Below are 26,441 nucleotides of genomic sequence, written 5' to 3' on the forward strand. Positions count from 1 at the left end.
AATTGTAGAAAAGCGTAAAACCAAGGTCATTGCTGCATGCGTGTGTAAGCCAGGTGGGGAGGAAGGATTGAATCGTGTGTGCTGATGGCAGAGCACATGAGAAAGTGACACGGAGGGGACACTCCCTGATCCTTGGACTTGGGAATGTTGGATGGGACCTTTAAAGCTACAGAAGGAGAAGCAAGAAAAAAAGGAGCCCTGGAGTCGCACGACCACGTGTAGCAGGGTTTCCCTGAGGCCCCAGCGCCCTCAGCCTGGTCAGTGAATTCTACCTCTGACGGTGGTCCTGGACGCCATCAAGGCCAAGGCCTTCATTGGAGAAAAGAGATGGAAGCACAAAACCACAGCGAATGAACTGGGCTCTTCCTGATGGGTCAGCGTGGGATCCTGGGTTTTGTCCACAGCCCCAAAGACAGACCAGTCTGGGGGTCATCATTTGGGAGCAAATGAGCCAACTCTGAGTGCAGAATCAGCCGTCAATGACCTGAAGCCACAGAGGGAGGGAAACAATGACACTGGACTCCAAGTAGCAGTGTACAATCGTACGGATTTTATGGTAGCCTTTCCAAGCAGCGTGGAGCGTACCGACCGTTGTTCTCACACATTATCTCATGTAAAACTCACGAGACCTCCTGAGAACAACGGCATTCCCATTGCCACTTTGGAACCAGGTTAGGGTGAAGGCCAGACTGTCACCTGGGCCATCTGAGCTCCCACATCACTCCCTTGGGTCCCCACACTTGCTGCTCTCCTCCTCCACTGGGTCAGGACCCTAGTTCTCAGTGCGGTGACTGTCCAACCTGTCCTTCCTGTGCATCCGTCCCCCGATGCTGCTCCGCCCAGCAGTCCAGCTCATTGAAACTGCACTGGCATCCTTGTCTGCTACGTGTCAAGGACCGAGTGGGAAGGTGAGTGGAAGCCACAGAGGGGCGCTGAGGTGTCCACTTCCTCAAGGAGTCAGTGGTCCCCACAGAGAAGTGGGAAACTGGTTCCAGGAGACGGACAGGGATGTGTCTGGGAAGAAACCATCCATGGATCTGTCCTTGACCCTTGATGAACAGGCAGAGTTTGAACAGAGGTGGAGGAGGGATGGAGTGAGAGGCGAGCATCCGGAGGAAGGAACAGTGAGTGACGCAGGGGGGTGGCACTGGCTCTGCGTGTTCCTGACCTATCTGTTCCTTTTCTGTTGATTGGTGGTGGGAGTGGTTGGGGCTTATGCTCTGCCCCCTCATGAACACAAACTGCAAAATGCATGAGCAACATCACGGGGCCGACAGGTTCCTTGAATTACAGATATTTGGAGACCTTCTTTCCTCATGCTCTCGGCCCCTCCTCACCAGCCTAGCGTCTTCTGATCTTGGTTATAGAGCCCAGATGCGCTGCAACATCCCGCCCCCTCCACCTCCAGGTTTGGCTAGCTGTGGTTCTCCTGTGCTTCCTTCCAACCGGACTCATCCCTCCTCCTATGATTGTCAGCTAGATAGTCAGGGCGCAGTGGGGTCCGACAGGTTAACCGAGCAAACTTGTTTGGATGGAGATGGATAGTCCACCATGAGTTATTGTTTTGGTGTCTTAATAGTGCTGTGTGCTGAGGTGGATTTGAAGGGAGCAGTAGGGCACAAAGCAGTGACCGTGAGTAAACACAGCAAAGCCAGACACGCCTGGCATTGGCCTCATACGGAACAGAGTGTCCAGCCTGGTTCTTTCACTTATTAAAGCCGGGACTGTGGGGAACTATTTCCTGCTTCAGGGAATCTTTGGGCACAAAGTGCGCCCCCACAGCTCCATGAACAAGTCCCTTCCACATGGATCAGCTGTCGTCCAACTGTGTCAGCAGAGTCATGACGTCTTATTTCTGGATGTTTCCACTCTGTGACCTAAACCAGCATGTGAAGTGGGCTTGAATCTTCAGGAACATCTCAGGGTCTCCATGTCTGCGAGGCGGCTGTTGGCCCAGGATGACAGGTTAAATATAACCTCGGATGATGTCCTAAGAGCCTGGTGAAGAGGTAGCGTCTGCCAGCATGGCAGCCGTCGGCACCTCATCCGCCCGCCGTCCTGTCTGCCTTGCAGCCCTACAGTTGTGGCCAGAGGCCCAGTTGGCCTGAGCTCCTGCTGCTGTGGAGTGAGAAGGATGGGGGGCCTCTGAGTGGCCTTCTGGCTCTGGAACAGGGGGATTCTCCTGCACACAAGCCGGAGGGCAGACATCTGATCCCCGCAGCTCACATCTTCCATCATTCGGGCCCACAGGCCTGCTCCTCGTGGATGCGTTGTTGAAGTGCCACCCAGTTCCAAGCAGCTGTGTGGCCCGACCTGCCCTGAGGGTTGGCGACACCAACCAGCTCCAGGGGCAGCTCCAGGGCTTGGACATAAAGTGAGTGGCAGAGCAGGAACCTAACCAGGTCCCCAGGCTCCTGGCCAGTGCTTGGCCAGGGGCTCGGTGGGGGCACTGCATTGCTGGCCAGTGTCTCAGGGTATCTCTGGGCTGAGGCTGCACACCTGGGGGCCCTGACTTCAGGTCTGGATTTCTAGTCACTGCCAGGCCTTCTGTGATGAGAGGGCACAAGACAGGCACAGGGGCAGCTTAACCTCCCCTGGAAGATAGTCTTGAACAAGCTCAGCTGATCGGAAAGAGACCCCTGTATGGCATTCAGGGCCAATATCAGTAAAATAACACCCACCATCAACCCTGGGAAAAACAAGTGAAATACGCTTTTTTTCCTGAATCCTGAATGCTTTCTTTCTGAAAGTGATGCTTCTGGCTATTGTCTTTCATGGAGCCACCTGCTCACCACTCGGACCCACTGGACCCCTCCATCCTTCCCGCATTTGCTCACGTCTTGCAAAGCCAGGGGGTCCACGGCCCTGTGTTGGATGATCAAGTTGATGAAACGAACTCTACACGCTTTCTTCTGGTCATGGCCATTCACTGTGTCCTCTTGGTGTTCCTTCCGCTTTGCCACCTGACTTCATTCCACTCAGTAGACTGGCATTTACTGAAGGGCCCATGGGCAGGCACTTACCCAGCACGTGGCTTTGGAGATCAGGTCTTTTTGTGTTGTCTTAGTCCTGGTTCTACAGGCAGAGTCTAATTTCCCCGCAGGCACACCTTTCCATTTCTCTCCATCCCCCAAAGTACACAGCCATTAGGGGTCTTGTTAAAAATTCGTGTTAGAGAGTTCCTGTTGTGGCTCAGAGGAAACGAATCTGACTAGCATCCATAAGGACACAGGTTTGATCCCTGGCCTTTCTCAGTGGGTTAAGGATCCAGTGTTGCCGTGACCTGTGCTATATTAGGTTGCAGATGTGCTCGGATCTGGCATTGCTGTGGCTGTGGTGTAGACCAGCAGCTCTAGCTTCAATACGACCCCTAGCCTGGGAACTTCCATATGCCATGATTGCAGCCCTAAAAAAATAAAAAATTAAATAAAAATTTAAAAAAATTTCATGTTAGTATTTTCAAGATAATAACAAAAACAATTGCTGAACTAAAATAAAACCCCAGCAGTGATGCAGAAGTTATGAGAAGTTTGACCTAAAGACAATAAGCTTGATTTCTAGGGGGCCAGGGGCATAGCAGTCCCAGCTGCCACTGCGCACCACAGAGTCACTACCCTTGAGGATTTCAACAGTCTCTCTAGATACATAGTATTATTATCCCTGTTTAAAGATGAGGAACCTGAGTCCTGCTCAGTGTAACAAATGTACCAAGCTGCGGTGTGAGTTAGTGTGAGTTACAGTTATGGCGTAAGTTCTAGGTTCTGGAGCTGTGATCTTTCTTTTTTAAGCCATGTTGCTCATTCAGCTCATTCACCGTGGTCCTTTCCATGTCAGATTTAATGTAAATGATCAATGTACAGCTGTTTCTGGAACCTGCATTGTGATAGGACATGAACAAGCACAGGAAGGGTTAGATACATCTTGTTCTCGTGGGTAGGATATGCACTCATGGAACATGATTAAGTGCCAAATAAGAGGTCCAGAGGATGGTCTGTGTTGTCTGGAGTAGTTTTGTTGAACATTTGAGTTTCTTTCTAAAGCTAGTGGCACAGCTACAAACTGGTGCCAGAAACATGTTTGAGACCTGGATTTTCGTTCCCTCTGTCTTGCTGGCCATGTCGACCTCCTGATCCTACAGTGATTTATCTCAGAAATATGAACATTATAACTTGTCCACCCCAGCTTGGCCTGATTATTTTAATTTTAGCTAATAGAAGCATTTGTTCTTGAGGGAGCTCATCCAAATGGCTTCAGCTTCGGAAATGAGGGGTGTTCCGTCTAGACTGATCTGGGGTAATGAGAACACAGCATCCCAGGAGATTTGCAGCTTTCCCCTTAACTCGAACAGAAAGGCAGGAGAGTTTTCACGATTAGGGCACCCTCTTTTAGTGAATGAAATATCCCCTCCAAGACCTCTACACATCAAAACCTTGGGAGCCGGAGATCACACACACCTGCATGTACTAATGAGATTCATTCTTTCCAGGAGACCAGGGAGGTTTGCAAAGGGACATTATTGTGGCTATTCTCTCCTGTGACAAAGGAGTCTCCATTGTCACCATGCTTTCCTTCTCCCTGTGTCTTATCATTAAAACAGAGTGGCAGGGGGTAGGGGGCCTGGGGAGAGGAACACTTCCACTGACTGCTTCCTGGAACTCTAGGAGGCTCAGCTGTTCTCTGGATGAAATGAATTCTGCATGTGGCACTAGCTGGATGAATATTCTTCGCCACTGGGAGAAACTGCCAATCCAGGTGGATTTTGAATCCTGCATCCAGCTCGGTGGTGGCTGTTTTGGTAGCATGTCTTTCTTTAGTCTAAAGAAAATGTGGTTCTTGGAAAATCACAGAGCACGTTCCCTGTCATTGGTGGGAGGAGGTGGATCTGAAATACATTCCATCAGGGATGTTCCCAAAACTCCCGTGTTCTCCCCCTTTAGGATAAAAGTAGTGGATGGGAGCATGGGACTTGGATGGCACGTCTGCCGGCTTAGTATGAGAATTGAGAATTCAACCTTTCTAATGAGTTACTGGTACAACATAAGCCACGGAAAACAAGCTGAGCTTCTCAAGGCAGGAGAAGATGGCTTCTGCCTGCTGTGAGGCTGAGACATGGACCGTCCATCTACCTAGCGCTGTTAGAGGGTGTCTCGCCAAAGCCAGCTATCCCATTTTTATATTTCTGATAGCATGTACCAAGTTAATATAGAAAGTTTCTTACGCTTTTGTGTATGGAATGCCTATCATTTTCAAAGATTTTCTTTTTGGGGAGATAGGATTGTCAAGGAGAAAATGGACAAATGCTGTTACTCAAACTTCATGTCAAATGCATTCAGGGGGAGTTCCTGTCGTGGCGAAGCGGGAAACGAATCTGACTAGGAACCATGAGGTTGCAGGTTCGATCCTGGGCCTCGATCAGTGGGTTGGGGATCCAGCGTGGCCATGAGCTGTGGTGTGGGTCACAGATGTGGCTTGGATCTGGCGTTGCTGTGGCTCTGGCGTAGGTCGGCAGCAACTGCTCTGAATGGACCCCTAGCCAGGGAGCCTCCATATGATGTGGTGTGGCCATAGAAAGACAAAAAAAAAAAAAAAAATGCATTCAGGGAACGATTAGTCTTGGGGTCCTTGTTATTTTTTCCTATTTGTTTATTTTTTGTAATATACATATTTTAAAAGTAATACATGCTTATGCCAAAAAGTGTGGAATGTCCTAAAATGTATAAAGAATATAAGAAAAAAATTATCCTATCAAAGGGCAACCATAATGAGTGTTTTGGCTCATTCATCTTTCCTCTTTTGGAGAGATATTACTAAGGTGTGTATGTGTCTGTGTGCGTGTGTGTGGTGTATAATCATTTTTGCTAAAATTGCATTAGCTGTTTGATTTCAATCCTGCCTTTTTAACTCAGTATGGTAGAATAAACCCTCCCTACCTTATTAAAAATTTTTTTGCCAACATATTTGGTTTTTTTTTCTGGTTTAAAAATATTGCTTTCCCTACCACATTTTTTTTTTTTTGAGAGAGAGATTAAAAAACAAATCTACCTTGATGAGGCTTTTGTTTGAATATAAAGTCCCGTTTTTTTAAGCCTTTTTTTTTTTTTTTTTTTTTTTTTTTTACTGGAGGGAGAGACATTTCATTTGTTTGTTGACAAGTTACGAAATGTTTCATCCCATTGTGACTTTCATTGGGGGGTGGGTGCAAGGTTAGGAAACTGACACTGGTTGTTTCATTTGATGGCGCTTGTGCGTAAGATCAGGTTGTCCACATTCTTTCCAACAAATGCACGACTCTTCCCCAAATCTAACCTCTACTTGGACTTCTCAGTGAAATCCTCGTCAGCTTATTTGTTATTCTTCATCACACTGTTTTTTTTTTTTTTAATGATTTTTCTCTTTATCACATCCACATGACAGGCTCCACCCAGAGCCCCTGGTGGGAGGGACGCCTGCTTCTCTCTCTCTCATGTGAGGCTCGACTGTTCTTTTCCCTCTCCTCTCCCTTAAACACCTTGGCTGGAACAAAATGTTTCCAAGCAGGTGTGTCCTAACCCAGAAGCCTGGGTTTAAGGATGCTTTCATAAGAACAAATGAGCAATGAACATATTCAATCCCATGCAATTAGATCTCAAAATAGCAACTCTGGATTTTTAAAAAGGAAAGATACCATTCTCAGTGGAAAGGACATGATTCCAAAAACACATGTAGGATAACATTTCCACATCAGTTAAAAATAAATAAAGTTACGATTAAAGAAGTATCGGCAAAGAGAAAAAGAAAGGGGGCAATTTGAGCCGGAGTTAATTCACATGGAAAATATAAATGAGGAAGTTCCCATTGTAGCTCAAAACTAACGAGCCCAGCTAGTATCCATGAGGATGCAGGTTGGATCCCTGGCCTTGCTCAGAGTGTTAAGGATCTGGTGTTGCCATGAGCTGTGGCGTAGGTCACAGACGCAGCTTGGATCCTGCGTTACTGTGGCTCTGGTATAGGCTGGCAGCTACAGTTCTGATTGGACCCCTGGTCTGGGCGCCTCCATACGCCTCGGGCTCAACAACCCCGCCACCCCCTAAAAAAGAAAAAAATAAATGACCAAAGAGAAAAAAACAGTGGAAATGACCAGAGAAGAATTTTCTCCTTTCTAGAAACACCTTCACAGTAAATGTCAAGGAATGGGAAAGAAAACAAAATAAGCCACAGAATTAATAAGATTTATCTCTTTATTGTAAAATAATGCATGCATTGAAATAGAGATTTAGCAGTCACTGTGAACACAGCCTGGTTTTCTCAGGACAGCCTGTTTTTTTTTTTTTTTTTTTTTTTTTTTGCTTTTTAGGGCCACACCCGCAGCACTTGGAAGTTCCTAGGCAAGGGGTCAAATTGGAGCTGGAGCTGCTGGCCTACACCACACCACAGCAATGTGGGATCCACGCCGCATCTGCAACCTACAACACAGCTCACTGCCACACCAGGCCCTTAACCCACGGAGAGAGGCCAGGGATCAAACCTGCATCCTCATGGTTCCTAGTCGGGTTTGTTAACCACCGAACCACGAAGGGAACTCCCAGGACAGTCTGCTCTTGCCTTGAATCTTTCAAACTTATCTATAGAGTTACCTTTCATTCTCAAACGTGTAGCAGTTCGGACCTTAAGTTATACGATCTCTCTGTAATGGCAAAACTCAAATATTTGTGATGTGGAAAGTAATTGGCAAAGACACTGGAGTCCTTCAAGGTTTTTGGAATACGAGGTGAAAATGACAAAACAAATTTCAATACATTTCCATCAACAACTCAGATCTACTGTGACATTGGCGAGCCGACTGAAGGAGGATTTCAGAAGAATGTGTAGCATGAAGTGTGGAAGAGGGAGGTTATCTTCCTGGCTACAGTAATGATGTAATGATTACGTTTGTAGGGTGGAAAGTGAGACCTCCCACATCCCTAGACTCCGAGTCTTCTGGAAGGAGGAGGTAATGACTGCGACGGAGGAGATGGCAGCCCACCTTGTTCTGGGGTTTCAGTGACCCCGTAATGAGGGGGACACCATCCCCTACTGGTTCTGGAGGGAAAGAGTGAACACAGACTGGCCCACATTCAAAGAATAGAAGCAAGACTATCCTGGGAAAATCTTGGGAAATGAAACCTGCATATCAACATAGAATTGTGGCCAATGGGGACCAGCAGCCTCAGCTTTGGAAAAACAGCTGGGGTGGGGGGCCTACTTTTAGTGGAGATGAGTAGCTCATTGTGTTTAATAGAAAAAGGCCGAAATGAGGAGACGTAGTTCCTTAGGGGACTATTTTGAGGTGATGGAATTGATCATCTGGGCAAATGGGTTTTTGCTTAGAGTTTGGCACCTGAACTCTTTAAATCTGACACTGAGAAGTTAAATAGACTCTACAGAGGTTTTCCCCTTCCTATTATCCACTATTAATAGGATAATATTACTCATGATTATCCTATTATTTGAAAAAAAAGTAGCACCCCTATCCTCCAGAGAAGTCATTGAAACAAAGTGAATATTCAAGGACAAAGGGCTGACATTCAAAGGGCTACATTCAAAGGGCTACATTCAAAAGTATCAATTGCCAGCTATTGCCTAAGTGATGGGCGAATCAGTTACCACCGGCGGAGGAAGAGTTACCTTCCCATTGGCAGAAAGGTAGGTTCTAGGATTCAAATCTAATCCAACTGGGAAAGACTTAATGGCAAGTGACCCAGTGATGTTTGCATTCATTCCAAGGAGAGAGTGTGTCCTGGAGGAGAAATCAGGACACCCCAAAACTGCAACTTGTAGGGGATCCTATTCCTCCTTATGAGTCATCCAGGAAGTAAGCGGGATTTAACCGGAAAAGTCTGACCTAGGTTTGATGTCCAGTTTCTGTTTACTAAGGCGAGGTCTTCGGTCTGTTGGCCTGTTTCTTAATCTGCATGGGAAGGTGGTGGGGGGTGAAGGGCAGCCAGGGGAGGATTTGCAAAATCTGAGGAGTTCCGATGAGCTGTTGTATTCAAAGTACTTCAAGTTCCTTGCTTAGGTTCTTTGGACCCACTGCAGGTGGTACTCTGCTCTCACTACTGAGCCTCTAGCCTCCTCACTTCCCTGGGGGGGCAAGATGGCTGCAGACTGGAGAGAACTCTGAGAGAGCGGTTGGCCCAATTTTCCTGGTTGGTAACATCTTCCAAAACTATAGTTCAGTATTACAATCAGGACACCAACATTGACCCAGGCAAGATATAGGACAACTCCACCACCACAAGAATCCCTTATGTGGCACCTTTACAACCAGACTTGCTTCCCTCCCAGCCTCACCCTCTCTCTCCCGTCCCTGACAACTACTAATCTATTCTCTACCCATGACTTTTGCCATGTCAAGAATATTATACAAGTGGGAAGCGTAAAATACATAACCTTTTGGGAATGGCTTTCTTTTCACCCAGCACGACTCCCTGGAGATTTATCCAGGTCGTGGCACATATCAATAGTGTCTTCCTTTTTATTGCCGGTAGTACCATCCCCTGCTGTGGGTGTGCTGCATTGTGTTTAAACGTTTACCCATTGAAGGACATCTGGGTTAGTTCCAGATTTTTGCTATTATGAATAAAGCTTCTATGAACACTGGTGTGCAGGTTTTGAAGGAACATAATTTTTGTTTCTCTGGGATAAATGCCCAGCAGTGGAAGTGCAAATGCTGAATGTATGGTAGTTATATGTTTAGTTTTTTTAGGAAACTGCCAGATCATTTCCAAAGTGGTTGGAGAATTTCATATTGCCATAAGCAATACATGATGGTTTAAACTTCTCCACATCCTTGCCATGATTTGGTCCTGGCCACTATTTCTTTTAACTATTCTGATGAGTGTGCAGTGATATTTCATTGTGGTTTTATTTTGTATTCTCCTAATGGATATGGATGCTAACCATCTTTTCATGTGCTATTTGCCATCTGTATATCCTCACCAGTGAAATGTCTGTTCACGTCTTTTGTATATTGTGTAATTGAATTGTTTGTTTCTTTTTTCACTGTTGAGTTTTGAGAACTGTTTATATATTCTGAGATTAGTCCTTTGTTAGACATGTGGTTTGCAAATATTTTCTTTCAGTTCGTATGTTAATAGGGTGATTTATAGAGCTAAAGTTTTAATTTTGATGATATTTTATCACTTCTTCCTTTTATGGCTTGTGCTTTTGGTCTCAAGTCAAAGAAATCTTTACTCAGTTTAAGATCCCAAAGACTTCTCTTTTGTTTTACTTCTATAAATTTTATTACGTTTAAGCCTGCAATCTACTTTGAATTTGCTATATAAGTTATGAGGGTTAGGTAGAAAAATTTGTAAGGACAAAATTTATTTTTTGTATATTTATCTTGTATCCTATGATCTTGCTGAACTCTATTATTAGAGATTGAAGATTTTTGGAGATAATTTGCTCCCCATTTTCTGTTTTTATTTTTGGCCTATGAGTATCCAATTACTTCATTATCATTTCTCACAAAGGCTACTCTTCCTCCATTAAATTACTCTTGTTCCTTTAGCAAAGGTCAGTTGGACATATTTGTGTGGCTCTGTTTCTGGGTTCTCTGTTTTGGTCCATTGACCTATGTGTCTATCTTCTGTCAACACCACACAGCCTTAATTGATGTAGCTATATAATGTCTTCAAACTGTGTTGACTCATTCTTCCCACAGTATATTTTATTTTCCAAATTGTTTTAGCTGCTGTTCTTCTTTTGCCTTTTCATATACACTTTAGAATGGTCTTTTCTCTCTCTACAAAACTCTTGTAGGGATTTTGATAATGGTTGCATTATCTTTACTATGTTGAATCTTAAAATCCATGAACATGGTATATATATCCATTTATTTGCATTTGCTTTGTTTTTTTTTTTATTAGTGTTTTGTAGTTTTTAGCCTGTACTCTCTATATTTTATTTGTGCACAGGTAGCTCTTATTTTTTGAGCAATTGCAAATAGCATTGTATTTTTAATTTCAGTGTCTACATGTTCATTAAGAGTTTATAGAAATACAGTTGATTATTGAGTATTTATCTTACCTCTTGTACTAAACTAACTTATGCTAGGAATTTTGGCAATATTCCTTGGAAGTTTCTAAATAGATAATCACAGTATCCACAAATAGGACTAGTTTTATTTCTTCCTCTCTGATCCCTGTGCCTTTTATTTCTTCTTCTTGTCTTACTGCACTTGCTAGATCTTCCAGTACTATGTTGAATAAGAGTGGTGAGAGTGGACTCCTGCCTTGTTTCCAATCTTAGGGGAAAAGCACTCAGTATTTTAACATCAAGTGTAATACTGGCTGCAGTATTTTTTGCAGGTGTTCTTTATCAAGCTGAAGAAGTTCTCTTTCCTCCTATTTTGTGAGAGGTTTATTCATTCATTTATTTTAACTGTGAATGGTGTTAAATTTTGTCAAATGATTTGTCTCCATCAGGTGGTATGACATTGGACTTTTTTCTTCAGATTGTTATTATGGAAAATTGTATTGATTGATTTATTCAAATGTTGAACCAGTCTTTCCTACTTGGAATAAACCACATGTGGCTATAATGTATAATTCTCTTTATGTTTTTTTTTTTTTTTGATTGTGCCCACAGCATGCAGAAGTTCCTGGGCCAGGGATCAAAACCATGCCACAGTAGTGACCCACAGTGACCCAAGCCTGGACAGAATGGAAAGGAAAGAGGAAAGAAAGAGCAAACTTGAAGACAAAATACAATAAATTACCCCATCTAAACAGCAGAGAGAACATAAACTAAACAAACAAACAATGAATAGAGCCTCAGGGACCTATGGCCTATAATGGAATAGCTAACATTCATGTCATAAGAGGCTCAGAAAGTGAAGATAGAGAGGGTAGGGTTGACAAGGTGTTTGAAGAAATAATAACTTTAATATATAATAAGATGCCCATATTAGGCAAAAGACATAAACATACAGATTCAAAAACTGAGCAGATCTCAAACAGAATAAACCCCTCAACTCCATATCAAGACACATCAGAGTCAAGTTTTCAAAACTAAAGACAAAGAAAAGACTCAAAATCAGTGAGAGAGAGACCACACTTTATCTTAAGGGCAAACAATGTGAATGACAGTGGAATTCTGATCACAAACTATGGAGACATAGTAGTCTTTAAAACAGAAAGGAACTGTCAGACCAGAATTCTTTATCTGGCAAAAATTTCTTTCAGAAAATAAGAACAAATCAAGATATTCTCGAGGTAAGGAAACTAAGAGGATTCACAACCAGCAAACCTACCCTGAAACCAAAGTTTCTCTGAACGGAAAGATAATGATAAAAGAAGGAATCTGGGGAGTTCTCATTGTGGGCCAGTGGTAACGAACCTGACTAGCATCCATGAGGACATGGGTTCAATCCCTGGCCTCGCTCAGTGGAATGGGGATCTGGCATAGCCATGAGCTGTGGTGTGGGTTGCAGACATGGCTTGGATCTTGTGTGGCTGTGGTGTAAGCTGGCAGCTATAGCTCCAATTCTACCCCTAGCCTGAAAAATTCCATGTGCTGCAGGTGTGGCCCTAAAAAGATGAAGAAGAGGAAGAAGAAGAAATAAAGAATGAATCTTGGAACATCAGAAAGGAAGAAAAAACAATACACATAAAGAATAAAAATATAGGTAAATATAATGATTTTCTACTCTGCTTAATTTCCTAATTTATAACTGAGAGTTGAAACAACTGTAACACTGTCTGATACACTTGTTATAAATATACATAGAAGAAATATTTAAGACAATTATATTGTTAATGGGGAAAGGTAAAGGGAGGTAAGATTTCTACACTTCACTTGAACTGGTTAAATGTTGATCCCAAGAGCCTGTGATAAGTTTTAGAGAGATAGGTAGATAGATAGATAGATAGAGAGATAGATAGATAGATAGATAGAATGAATACCTAGACCTAGAACAATAATTAACACAGCCATACAGAGAGATACATGCAATTAAAAAAATCAAACTAAATAAAAATTAAAATGCAACATACCAATATTCATGGGACATAAGAAGTGCTGAAACAAAAATTCACAGCACTAAATGCTTATATTATGAAAAAGGAAAAGTCTCAAATCAATAGTCTATTTTATCACTTCAAGAACCTAAAAAGGGAAGAGAAAAACAAATTTAAAACGAGAAAAGGAAAAGCAATACGTAAGTTGAGAGCAGAAATCAATGGCATTGAAAATAGAAAATAGATGAAATCAGTAAAATCAAGAACTGGTACTTTGGAAACATCAATAGAATTAACAAACCTCCAGCTGGTCAGAAGGTACAAATGACTGATATCAGGAATGAAACAGAAAATATCACTGTAGACCCCCAAACATTAAAAGCATAATAAAGGAATACTATGAACACTTCTACAGACATAATTTTAACCACTTAGATAAAATATACTAATTACTCAAAAAATACAAACTACTACAATTTGCCAGATATTGAATATATTATTTGAATACCACTATAACTAATAAGGAAATTAAATGTGTGATTTGAAAACTCCCAAAATGGAAATTTGCAGGCCTAGATAGTTTCACCAGAAAATTCTACCAAATGTTTAAGAAAAACTAAAACCAATTCTATAGAATCTTTTCCGGAAAATAGAAGAGGAAGGAATACTTTCCAGTTCATTTCATGGAGCTATTTTCATTATCCTCATAGGACAGCATGGCAAAGACAGTAAGGGAGAAAAGGAAACTAGACAATACTCCTTGAGAATACAGATATAAACATTTTTAACGAAATATTGGCAAATAGAATTCGTCAAAACATGAAGATAGTTCCCTGTGGCCCAGCAGGTTAAGGATCTGGCCCAATTCCCCCCTCTCCAGCAGGAGTGGCTCTTCCTCACTTCCCAGTGGCAGAGTCCCAGTTTTCTTTCCTCTTACTCCTGGTGTGGTATTCCTGAGCCACCAAAGCCACTAAGTACCAAGCTTAGTTTACATCTTCCTCCTCCTCAATATCTGCCCTTGAGACAAAGCAAAGGTGGCGTTTCATTACGTGGCATGGAAAGAAATGTCTTATATACCAAATTTTATTTTATTTTATTATTTTATTTTATTTTTTTCTTTATTTTTTAATTTTTTTCTTCTTTTTTTTTTTTAGGGCCTCACCTGTGTCATGTGGAGGTTTCCAGGCTAGGGGTGGAATTGGAGCTGTAGCTGCCGGCCTGCGCCACAGCCACTGCAACACAGGATCTGAGCTGAGTCTGCAACCCACACCACAGCTCACTGCAACGCCAGATCCTTAACCTACTGAGCAAGACCAGGTATCAAACCTGCATCCTTATGGATGCTGGTCAGATTCATTTCTGCTGAGCAACGGGAGATGGGAACTCCTTTTTTTTTTTCCCTTTAATCTCCTTTCCCTGGCTTTTCTGTTTTATTTATTTATTTATTTATTTATTTTCTTTTTAAGACTGCACCTGCAGTGTAAGGAAATTCCCAGGCCAGGGGTTGAATTGGAGCCACAGCTGCCAGCCTATACCACAGCCACAGCAACACCATATCTGAGCCACATCTGTGACCTATACTACAGCTTATGGCAATGCCGGATCCATAACCCACTGAGCGAGGCCAGGAATCGAACCCAAATCCTCGTGGCTACTGTGTCAGGTTCTTAGCTCACTGAGCCACAACAGGAACACCCCAAATTTTAAATAGGTGTTGAAGAGTATACTTCCTGGAAAAACCAGGGTGGCAATTTGAAGAAAGGGCTCTGAAGAGAAAAGTGGCTTTGAACCAGTTTCTACGTCTTTCTGCTCCCCTGTGGTGTGATGATAAAATATGCCTCCCTGATTTTACATGAGGATTAAATGAGACAGTGTAGGGTCTGGTATTCAATGCATGACGATCGATCACTGTGACATTCTGAAGGCCATTATCACCTGTGACACCTCACGCATTGTGTGGCATAGGCTGGCACTTAATTAGCCTGGTTGAATGAGTCTAGACCCTCATCTGACGGATCCAGGGGCCTCCTAACAAGGGGGCTTTCAGGATGTTCCTTGACTTTTCCTGGCCACACTCTTCTTTTTACAAATATGAGCCTATAATTATTATCTTAAAACACTTTAAATAAAATAGGCACAAAGTTTTTTTTCAGTAATGGTGGCCTATTCCTTTATTTTTCAAGCAGTAAATCCATAAATTAATCTAATGTAAATAATGTACATTTTAAAGCATAAATTCTGAAAGTTAGAAAGTTTTAAACATAGGGTTTAAACCTTAGGGTTTTTTTTTTTTTCTTTTTCTTTTCCTTTTATGGCTGCACCTGTGGCATATAGAGGTTCCCAGGCTAGGGAAAAAATTGGCGCTGCCACGGCCGACCTACGCCAGAGCCATGGTAACACGGGATCCGAAGTGCATCTGTGACCTATACCGCAGTTTGTGGCAACGTTGAATCCTTAACCCACTGACTGAGGCCAGGGATCGAACCTGCATCCTCATGGACACTATGTAGGGTCCTTAACCTGCTGAGCTGCAACAGGAACTCCCTTCCTTAGTCATTTTACTTAAGCCATTTCTCACTTGAGTCAGAAATGAAATCTATGGTATTTCAGGCCCAACTCATATATACCATTCATTTGTTCAAGAAATATTTACTGTGTATATACTAGAAGTGTAGGCACTGGGTAAAATGATCCTTAATAAATTTAAAATCCAGTGGAAGAAACACACAAAGCAGTCAGTTGAATGTGGGTTAAATATCCGGTATTTATTGTGTGTTTATTATATGCCAGGAACTTTTCTAAGTGCTTTCCACGTGTGAACTCATTTGATCCTACAACAAATTGTGAGGCTGAGCACTTGGCATCCTAGACTCTCAGCATCCCTGCCTCACAGCAGGGAAACACACAACACTACTGATCGAGAAAAGCAGAGGGGGGATCCCACCCTGGAAAGCCGGAATCCAGAATCTGGGCTTTTCATGACTATGCTATAGAAGATGCTGGTGCACAGTGAAGAAGCACCTAATTCAGCCTGGAGGCTGGGCTGATTAGGGCTGGCTGCCTAGAAAGTGGTACCCAGGGACGAAGCGTGGGGGATTCACTACTTACAGAGGCATGTCATCAGCTTTGGGTAGGTCATGAAGATCTTCCTGAAAAATGAGGAAACACAAAACGAAACGGTATTAAACGTTAGAAAAGGTGGGAGGGAGCAGCCTGGGGAACGGAGACTGTGGGGAGATAAGGGAGCAGTCGGGGAGAAGTGGTTGGTTCTTTTTCTCTTTTCATGACTGTATCCCTGAGACATATGCTCCAGCACTCTCTCGTTCCTTCATCTCGCCAAGATCCACCCCCGCCACCCGCCAGCCTCTGCCTGAGACGCTTACCCCACAGTGGCTGTGGCCATGGCCGTGCCGCTCTCTCCCTGGCACCACTTCCTGGGGGCTCTGCTTCATCCCCAGGTTGTTTTCATCCCTCTTTGTCCTGTTTTCACATAACCCTCCGCAGACATCATGACAACTGTAATTAGGTAACTATTTGGGTAGTTATTTAAGGACTTGCTTGACATCTGTCTTTTTGCCCTAGTTCTAAGCTCCATGACGACAAGAAGGGTGCCTCTTTTGTTCACCATTTTCTACTTGGTATCCAGGATAGAGCCAAGGTCAAAGTAAGGACCTGTTAGGGGTTGAATTGTGTCTCCCTTTGCCTTCGAATGGGACCTTTCTTGGAAATGAGGTTCTTACAGTGGGGATCCAGTTAAGATGAGGTTATTAGGGTGGGCTGTAACCTGGTATGACTGGTGTCCTTATAAAAAGGGGAAATTTAGATATAGCCACCCCCCCAGCACCGCTCCACAGGACACTATGTAAAGATGAAGGCAGAGCTCTCTAAGCCAAGGAACCCCTCCTCTCCCCAAATTGCCAGAAAACCACCAGAAGCTATGGGAAAGGCTTGAAAAAACTCCCCAACACTTTCAGAAAGAATCAACCCCAATGACATGCTCTCAGGACTTGATCTCGTGTAGATTCTAGCCTCCAGAAAAATAAATTACTGTAGTTCAGGTCTCCTGGTACTTTGTTACTGTCCTTATAAAGACGGGAAATTTGGACACACACACACACACACACACTCACACACACAAGCACACACACTATATGAAAATGCATGCAGAATCCATAAGCCTAGCGGTGAGGATTGCACAGACCTTTCCCTCACTTGGAATAGAGGCTCAGTCAATGTTTGTTGCTAATATGATGCTTAATGTGCCACATTTCTGTTTGTTTGTTTGTTTTGGTTTTATTTCTCATTGTTAATTTCAAAGCCAAGAGTTTAACTCTCTGTGTTACTTTCAAAAACTCCTACGGGTGTTTTAACTTCCTTTATTTTTTATTATTTTTCGTGCCCTGGATCTTTGACCGGAGAGGAAGGAACAGCACAAGAGTTGCTGGTGTCACCTGAGACCGTGTGTGACACGGCCTCTATGCATAAAATCTTAAAAATCACGTATTTCAGGAGCAGCATTACATTGCGGGGAATGTGAGTCATCCAAGCATTTGTGATGATCTTGTCGTGCACGGATTGGTACCTGGCAGGCTTCATTTTCTCTAGGATTTCTGCCACCAACTGTCACTACATACTTTTCAATTTGCACAATCTCATCACTGCCAAGAATGAAATACCTCCGTGTGACTTGTAATTACAGAACTGCTCTTGTCGCCTCCCCCGGCCCCAGCATCCCCAAATCCCTGGAGATTAAATTTGCACATTCTGACAAAGTAATTTCTTGATTTTGTTTTCTGTACAAATCATTGACGCTTTCCTGAATGAGCTCCATTGTCAACAGGGAGTCGGTGTCAACCCCAAAAGAACTTCCTCCTCTGACAGTGTAATTGTTCGCCTAGTTTCCAGGCTTTTCACCTTTTACGAAACCCGAGGCTTTCTCTACCTCTTGTCTAAACACAAGTATGAAAACACTGGACACGTTTATAAGCTAAAGAGCTAAAGTCTAATGAGAAGGCAAATGGGATTTTTGCATATATGTACAAAGCATCTTGCGAGGCTGCTCAGGTTTCTCAGGAGCCCTTGAGGGCTTGAGGTTGCTGTGCCAGGAAACAGAACCGAAGGAGTGGCAGGGGCTGTCTAGAATGCCCTTCAGGTACCTGGGCACTAACTGCCACTTTCAGCACCGGTTCATTGGTGGCCAGACGTGAGTACCTGGGGTCCTCTGGGCACCATCTCTCCAGCCTGTTACTTGCTTTATGCTTCATAAGCAACCTTGCTGCCTGGAATCCAGGCAGCCGCAGTGTAGCCTTTGCTCAAGGCTAGCCCCTGCTGTTCTCTGCAGCCTACCCCTCCCTCCTCCTCTAAGTTCCTCTTCTGTCACTGACACTTCCTCTACCTCTTTTTTTTTTTTTCTGGGGGGGGGGTGCACCTTCGGCATATAGAGGTTCACAGTCTAGGGGTCTAATTGGAGCTGTAGCTGCTGGCCTACACCACAGCCACAGCAACGCCAGATCCAAGCTGCATCTGAGACCTACACCACAGCTCATCGCAACGCCAGATCCTTAACCCACTGAGCAAGGCCAGGGATCGAACCCGCAACCTCATGGTTCCTAGTCGGATTCGTTTTCCCTGCGCCATGACGGGAATGCCCCTGCTCCATCTCTTCTGATACTCACCTCCCGCTTTCCTGTGACTCCTTTCTCTCAGCCTGTACACCTTAAGTACACACCATCCTTCAACAAAATGAAACAAGATGGAACTCCATTTAACAAGCCTCCTCCTCCAGGGAGAGCACTCCTCTCTCATTTCCTTGTTTGCCAAAACCTGGAGAATCTTTCTAAACTGAATGTCTTCTCCTTTTCACCTTCCGCTCCCTCCAGCTCGCTGTGCTGCCCCCTCACTGTACCCGCTCTTATTAAGGTACCTAAATATTCCCTACATCGAGAGAGGCTTCCGGTCTTTATCTACCTTGACCTTGGAAGAGTTAGCAGCGGGGACAGAGCAGCCATGGTTGAGCCAACCCCAGGGGGCGTGAGAAATAGAGACTCTGCCCCACCAGTAACAGGCTCCTTGAGCGAGTCGGCCTCTTCTTTTCTCCCTTTCATTTTCCCGTTGACTGGCAGCTGTCCGGGAATTTGTGCTCATATCCTTCTTTTCTCTTATTTTCAGTGTTCTCTCGTCATATCCCCTCTACTCTCATGTCCTTTCGAGGCAACACCATCACCTTCCCCGGCTTCAGGGACATCCCTATACCTTGATTTTGAATCTTTACTTTGTCCAAGGACTTGTTTGCTGAGCTCTGAACCTATACTTCCAGAGTTCCTGCTGTGGCCCGGGGGGTTAAGGACTTCACATTGTCTCTGTGAGGATGTGGGTTTGATCCCTGGCCTGGTCCAGTGGGTTAAGGGTTTGGCGTTGCTGCCAAGTGGCTCAGATGTGGTGTTGCTGTGGCTGTGGCATAGGGCTGCAGCTGCAGCTGCAGCTTCAATGCAGCCCCTAGCCTGGGAACTTTCAGAGGTGTGGCTTTAAAAATACAAAATCCTGAAGAAAAAAAAAAAAACACCTGTATTTTCAAGTGTGCATTGGACAGGTCCCCACCAAAGTTGTGTCACACTTTGAGTTGATATCACCAGGGGAATTTGAAAATGTCTTCAAAATTGTTCCTCTCCTTGTATTCCCTGTATTAGCAAAGGGCAGGACAACCTGCCCCTATTCTAAGCCAGAATCATGTATATTTCCTTGACCTTTCCTCTGTTCCATTCTCACATCCAATGTTATCCAGTTGGGTCAATCTTGCCTTGTATATAACTCTCAAATTTATTTATTTACTTATTTTCTCATTCGCACCGTCATAATTTCGGTTTTGCCATTAGCATCACTATAGTCTGTTACCTAAAAAGGAACCTGGGGCTTTTTTCCCTCTACATGCTGTCTTGTTAGAGTGTGGATCCTGATTTGGGAAGTCTGAGATGGGGTTTGAGGTTCTGCACTTCTAACGAGCTCCTGGTGCTGCTACTGGTTCATGGGTCATACCCACAGGATCAATGGTCCTGAAAAGCAATGCCCTTCTCTCATGTCCTCCACCCTCTGGTCTCCTTCCTAACCTCCAGCCCGCAGAACAACTCCACCTGCCCTCCACAGGTCTTTCTCCATAATGTTGACAACCTTCTAATCTCTCACAGCAAAAATATGAGAATGCCACTGTCCTGTTTGAAAAGATTTCACTAGAATCTCATTGCCTTTAGGATAAAGCATAAGCTGCTTGGTAGAGTATACAACATGATTTTAGCAATCTGAGACTCACCTGCCTCTTATGCCCGGTCTCTCAATCTATAGGATATTTATGTACTTTTTTTTTAAGGGAAAACAATTGAAGAATCTATTGGGGTCTCAAAGTGGTCTTTAACCTTAGGAAGGGAAATGACTGCTGTCCTTTCTCCGATGAGTAAATACTAGAGATGCAGAAACAATGACCCATGTAGACTGGATGATTTCCCTGAGCTTGCAAAGCCCAGGAAGTTGCAGACTCTGCACTAGACCTTCCATCCTTAGAGTTCTAGTCCAGTGCCAATGGCTTGGAGCCATAAAACCCACCCTTGGTTAGTAAGTGAGATTGTGGTCAAAATGAGATGTGGCCACACGGAGGTGTGAGGACATAAGGTCACAACAGCAAAGTAACTTGCTTTAGGATCTTGAGTTGCTCCCCTCAAGTATGTCCACATGGAGGGCAGGCTTGACTCTACTTACAGGCTAAGGGAAAATAAAAGGAGGAAAGAGAGAAGCTCTGGCAAAGCAGGAATGGAAACTGGACCATGGCTGGAAGAGATGAGTGGGAATGTGCCATGTCAAGATTCCTGACCAATGAGCCACTGAGGAAAGAACTTGGTTATTCAGCCTGGAGGAGAGAGGTGCTGGGGCTCAGAGGCTTTTCCATGGAGTCATGATGCCCTCCTTCCAGTATCTGCAAAATTACTCTAAGGGTGGAAGTGTCAGGGAAGCGGGTTCCTGCCCACTAACAGGTAGAAACATCCAGGGATGGGATGGGTGCGTTGTGACACGGCAGGTGATACTCTTGCGGAGTTTCCATCCTGCATCACGTGGCTTCTGTGGCCACGGCTCCTTTACAGAAAAATAATGCACATTCATCAGCAAAGTAATACACACTCGTTCTACCAAGTATGAACGAGAGAAAGAAAAACCATCTAAAAGCCTGTCATCCCTGTCCAAAACTTTTGTAATTATCTTTCACATGCATGGGTACAGGCTTGGTTTCTCTTATGACTTGAATCCTCCAAAATTGCTGCTATCAAACCATGTGATGTTCAGAATGGCCATGCAGTATGGCTCAAGCCAATACTGTAGGCAGATTTAAAAAAATGGGACCAGGGCTTTCTTGCTCTTTATATTTGGATTTATAAAAGTTGTGTGTCATTGTCTCCCATTCCCCCCCTGACATTAAGCATTTTAATAGCTAAAACTGCACACGATTAAAGCAGGTGACTTCTGGTTGCTGCCTTTCCCACAGCTCCAAGATTGTACACACTTCGGGGGAGGAAGCCCTAGTGATGGGCGCTCACCAGATGAACAATTCAGTGGTCACAGATGTAGGTGAGTAGATCGCATGGAGGGCAGCCACAAGCAGAAAAGGTATTTTTAATCGGGCCACCCCTCCCAAATCTATTCTGAACAGATGACTATTTGCTCTCTCCTTGTGAGTTTCTAGGGTGCTCTACAGCTAACTTATTTCATAAAGTATGACAAGGAACATCAAAATATTTCTGTAAAGGACCAGATAGTAAATTGTCAGCTTTGTGGGTTGTAGGGTCTCTGTCTTGACTGCTTAGGTGTGCTGTTGTCGCCTGAAGGCCGTCCACAGACAATCTATCAATGAGTATATGTGGCTGGGCGCCAATAAAATTTTGTTTACAAAAACAGAGAGCAACTCCGATTTGTCCAAACAGATTCAACCGTCCTATAAAGCAAACTGACTTTGTGTTTAGTTTGAAACATTGCTTGAAAAACAGAAAATGGATTCAGCATACACTGATTTTCTTTGAGGTACCTGTGGCCATGCGTATTTGTTTGTATGATCACCTAGAAATAAACAGGGTTTCCAGGAGACTGCTAGTTTAACTTTTGGTTACTATGTTAAAACATCATCTCTGGGTGTTCTTACTGTGGCACAGTGGGTTGAGAATCTGACTGCAGCAGCTCAGGTTGCAGCTGTGGCTCAGATTCAATCCCAGGCCTGGGAAATTTCCATATGCCTTGGGTGCAGCCATAAAAAAACCAAACCAAACCAAACCAAACCAAGACAAACCAAACCAAACCAAACCAAACCAAACCAAACCAAACAAAAAAAACAAAATCATCATCTCTGAAAACCATTGCTACTTCTTGTTTCTGCAGAAAATATCCAAACCCACCAGCAGAACAGAAGGAGAAATTTATGTCGACTTTCAAGCTGTAAATTTACTATCAGAGTTGTTCATCTTTAAAGATACTGTTTTGACTCTCAGAAGACATTTTTTTTAAATGTCAAAATAAATAGCATTTGACATTTTAAAATACAATTAGTGCTGAGCATTCAGCGGTGAGCGGGTGGGAGAAGCAGCTGGGCTTGTGGTGGAGGGGTGGTTTCTGGTCTCCCCCGTTTATTACGCTTTGGGAATAATGGCAAAAGGTGGTGACTGTTACGTCTTTGGGTCTGTTTAATCTCCAGCTGTGAACATGTGATCCATCATCTCGTGGACAACAAAAGACTTTTTCCAGGACCAGCAATGATTTCCATGTGCTCACAAGGCTTTATGAATGTGCTGTCCCGCCCGTAGGTCAGCCCGGCGATGCATTCTCTGCGCTTCGCGACTTAGGGGAGCTCAAAAAAGAGGACTGAGACTTATGGTGTCAAAGATTGCCTTTACTGCTAACTTACTAGCTTGGGAGGCTGTGCCCTAGTTTTCTTCCGAACAAAAATAAGAGAAATAACACTTGTAAGTCTGTGATTTCAAATGCAAATATTATCAGTGTGCAAATTATTGTACTTGTCTCCCAATTGCTGCCTTTTATTTACAAAGGGCTGAGTGTCTTGCTTCTCCTTTTGGACGGGACATTGAAAGGACACCAAAACCCTTCTCAGAGGTTCTAAAGGAAATGTATGTTGTCCGGATGTGGAAAATCAGGAGTGCTACTTTCAGAGGGTAAGAAAACATGAGCTCTGTCTGCTATGGAAATGTCAGATTATTTGGTTAAAATCCCTCAATGTCTAGAGATGTATAGGATGCATCTCATTGGCAAATAAATACTTTTCAATTCAGTTTTGAACCTGGGGAGCTATCTGAGGCAAGGCCATTTTCAGACTCTTTATTCTCTATAGATTCCTGAAACTGAAATTGCTTAAAAGAATTTCATGTTTTAGTTGTAACCGTTTAAGGACATATCATGGGAAGGCTGTGAAATCGACCCCAGGGTTTCCCACTTCCACCATTTTCAAAATGGATAGAGCTGGTTGAAAGCTGGCGTGACGCTTGTGGGGGGTTTCTAAGTTGCTTTCCATCACGTACTTGGTGAAATATGGCCAAGCAGATGGAAAGCTGGTGATTCATCTCCACGTAAGATTTCCTGGGGAGGTTGTGATGCGTTCCGTGTGCAGAATTTCCCCCACTGTACCCCGCCTAAGCTTTTGCCTTAATGAAACAGATACCTTTGCTCTAGTTCAGATTTTCAAATTAGTGACCCCAGAAATGTTTTCTAGATGAATGTTTTCCTCTCTTTATTTTTCGGTCTTTGTGTGTCCCCACCCCCCTTTTCCAGCCTTATTTACAAGGGTTTCACTCTTTCCAGGGACCTGAGGAGTGAGGATTTAAACTTACCTGTTTATTGGTGCTGGCAGGGGTCAGAGAGCAGAGACCTGTGGGGTCTATAGCAGTGTAAGTGTTCTCAAGAGGAGGACATTAAATCAGGAAGATTTTCAACAAATAATGGCAACGTGTGTCTTGGTGATGGTAGAAGGTAAATATTTAGGCAGGATAAGCTGTTGATGGCAAAAATGAATTTTGAGGGAGATCAGGGTCAAGTGTAAGTATTAACAGTATTTGATTTATCAGCATTATTCAAAAAATGTGGCACCCTCTACAAAGTGCCAAGTGCCTTGTTTGTTATTTCGTGGGAGAGTACATCTTTCATGGTTGATTTCAAAGTCTCAGTGACATGACAGGAAGAAATGAGATATGGATGCTTTTCATAACAATATGAAAATCCAGAAAATCAGAAAAATTTTTAATGGTCTGCGATGATTGACCATTTATCTTATATCCATACAGTGGAACATAGGGAGTCACTGGAAATTTTTTAGTTTGTTTACTTTTAAACTATTAAAATGTTTAATGTCAGAAACAGGACGTTATGCTACAGAATTAAATTTTTTAAATCGGGGTACAAAGAGCATGATCACTCTGATTCTATTTCCTTAAATCTACCTGCAGTATTAGGTTGAGCCATATCACATTGCCATTCTGTATGTCACATGGTTTGATAGCGGCAATTTTGGATGGTTCAAGGTATAAGAGAAAACAAACACATACACGTGCACATGAAAGATAATTACCAGAAGTTCTGGATGGTGATTTTAAGCATTTAGTTATTTTTTTTCCTTTTCTTATTTATACTTTCCAGAATGAATGTACCTTACTTCTCTAATGAAAGAGAGAGAGAGAAGATTTTTCTAGATGCTTCAGAGGCAGAACCTTTCATTGCGACCTGGTATTGGGTTGGGAATTTATCTACACTGTTTGTCAGTAGAAGATTTGAGAATTTTTGCTCTGGCTTCCAGAGTTCTTAAGAAATTGCCAGATTTTGTGCAAACACCTACCCTTCTCTTCCCTTCCTCAAGTAAGTTTCCCCTAACTAAATGTGCGATTGTTGGTGTGTTGGCATCTGGCATTTAGTAGATGATCAGTAAATATTTGTGAATGACTGAATGAGTGTAATCACATGAGGGAATGATTAAATAATTATTGTATAATATATTCTGAAGTTTTGCTTTTTCCCTCCCATTTAAACCACTTGATTTGTTTGAAGAAGGAACGTGGCTCAGTTGTCAGTCGTACATGCATAGCACGAAGCGGAAAATCCAGTCTCTCAAAAAAAAAAAAAAAGACAAAAATGAAAATATCGAATGGACTCTTGTCGAATTCATCTAGAAATATCTGCAATTCTCATGAAAAGAATGTAAAATGTCTGAGTAAAAATCTCGTGAATTTCTAAAACACGTTAGAATGTCTGGCCCTTTACCATACAGAGATTTTTAAAGCAGCTTCACCTATAAGGCCAATGAGCGGTGCCCAATCTGGCCCTGGCCTCTAGTTCTAGGTCACAGGATGCATTTAACTCTGCTCAGAAGGGATCCTTTCGATGGCTGTGCATTTCTGCTTTGGAATAAAAGGAGAATGGGGCACACAAGAGAGGAAGGAAGCAAGGAAGACAGGAAGGGAGGGAGGGAGGGAGGGAAGGAGGAAGGAAAAAGAAAGGCAGGGGTGGAAAGAGCGGGGAGGGGGACAGAGAGATTTTGAGCCACTCTCGTCCTGTTTTCAGAAAGTGGTTACAGAGAAGGCTCCAAAGGGCAGATATTGATCATTTACCAGCTGACACAGTCAGTGGACCATTAATTATCCCCATCCTGTGATTACCTCTAAGTGACTCGCACCAGCTTCGATGGGTTCGAAGCCCCTGGGTCGAACTCCTCCTGAAATTAACATGAATAACCTAATTTCTACCTTCCCGTAATCTCTTCTTACACACTGTGCAAAGGGCAAAACAGAAGTGGAACACGAAAGATGAACAAGGTCTGTGCCAGCTGTTAGAGGAGAAGGCATTGTTTGTCTGCATTTAAGGAGAAAAGGACACTATTTGGCCGCGTGGGGTGCCTCGGCGGCGCGGCTGCTAATGATCACCGTGAGGATTGAGCTGTGAGGCGCGTTGCCTGTGGACCGGCCCTGACGGCTCTTGCTGACAGGTGCTAATGGGAGGGGGCAGGACACAGCTGCCTGAGCAGGAATCCCATTATCCTTTGCTGGGTATTGATTCGCCCTGTGGGACGTTTTCTTGCTGGCTGTGCTAATGCTCAGAGTGCACACTTTCCTAGTTCAGGGCACAGAGATAGTCAGAAGTGCCCGGGGCCAACGGAACGGGTTCTGCCTTGCAGTGTGCAGAGGTTCTGTCTGTGGGGATGGAGGCTTCCTTCGTCATAGTGCCTGCTCGGGACAAGGTCTCAAACAATAGCTTTGCCGTGAATAGAATAGCCTGAGGTGCATAGCAAATTAATCTCAGGACATGAGGTGCCTATTGAAAGCTTTTTTTTTTTTTTTTTCCCCTACCCATAAACAGTAGTTCTCATTCTAAAACTTGATGTTTTGCACAGAAAATCCAGGAAATGATCCAACTGTTGGGATCTTGGCCATGAACCAT

At 43.6% G+C, this 26,441-nt stretch overlaps 1 long non-coding RNA gene across 2 annotated transcripts in view; it reads left to right on the forward strand.

The window, feature by feature from the left end:
- Window positions 1-1,434: 1,434 nt before the first annotated feature.
- The window catches only part of LOC102161862 (uncharacterized), a 47,007-nt gene continuing 22,000 nt past the window's right edge, over window positions 1,435-26,441 (forward strand). The window contains exons 1-7 of one of the 2 annotated variants that reach the window (XR_002342879.2): window positions 1,435-2,374; window positions 11,611-12,649; window positions 21,505-21,587; window positions 22,702-22,969; window positions 23,054-23,176; window positions 23,820-23,905; window positions 24,651-24,866. This is a non-coding gene — a long non-coding RNA (uncharacterized LOC102161862). Of the gene's footprint in view, window positions 2,375-11,610; window positions 12,650-21,504; window positions 21,588-22,701; window positions 22,970-23,053; window positions 23,177-23,819; window positions 23,906-24,650; window positions 25,032-26,441 lie in introns of those variants that run through there. The other variant, XR_002342880.2, reaches the window with a different exon arrangement.

Source organism: Sus scrofa, chromosome 3 (genome assembly GCF_054392235.1).
Source record: "Sus scrofa isolate SSC_HxYL_T2T_F1_AM1 chromosome 3, Sscrofa_HxYL_maternal_Yorkshire_Landrace_v2.0, whole genome shotgun sequence".
NCBI classification, from domain to species: Eukaryota; Metazoa; Chordata; class Mammalia; order Artiodactyla; family Suidae; genus Sus; species Sus scrofa.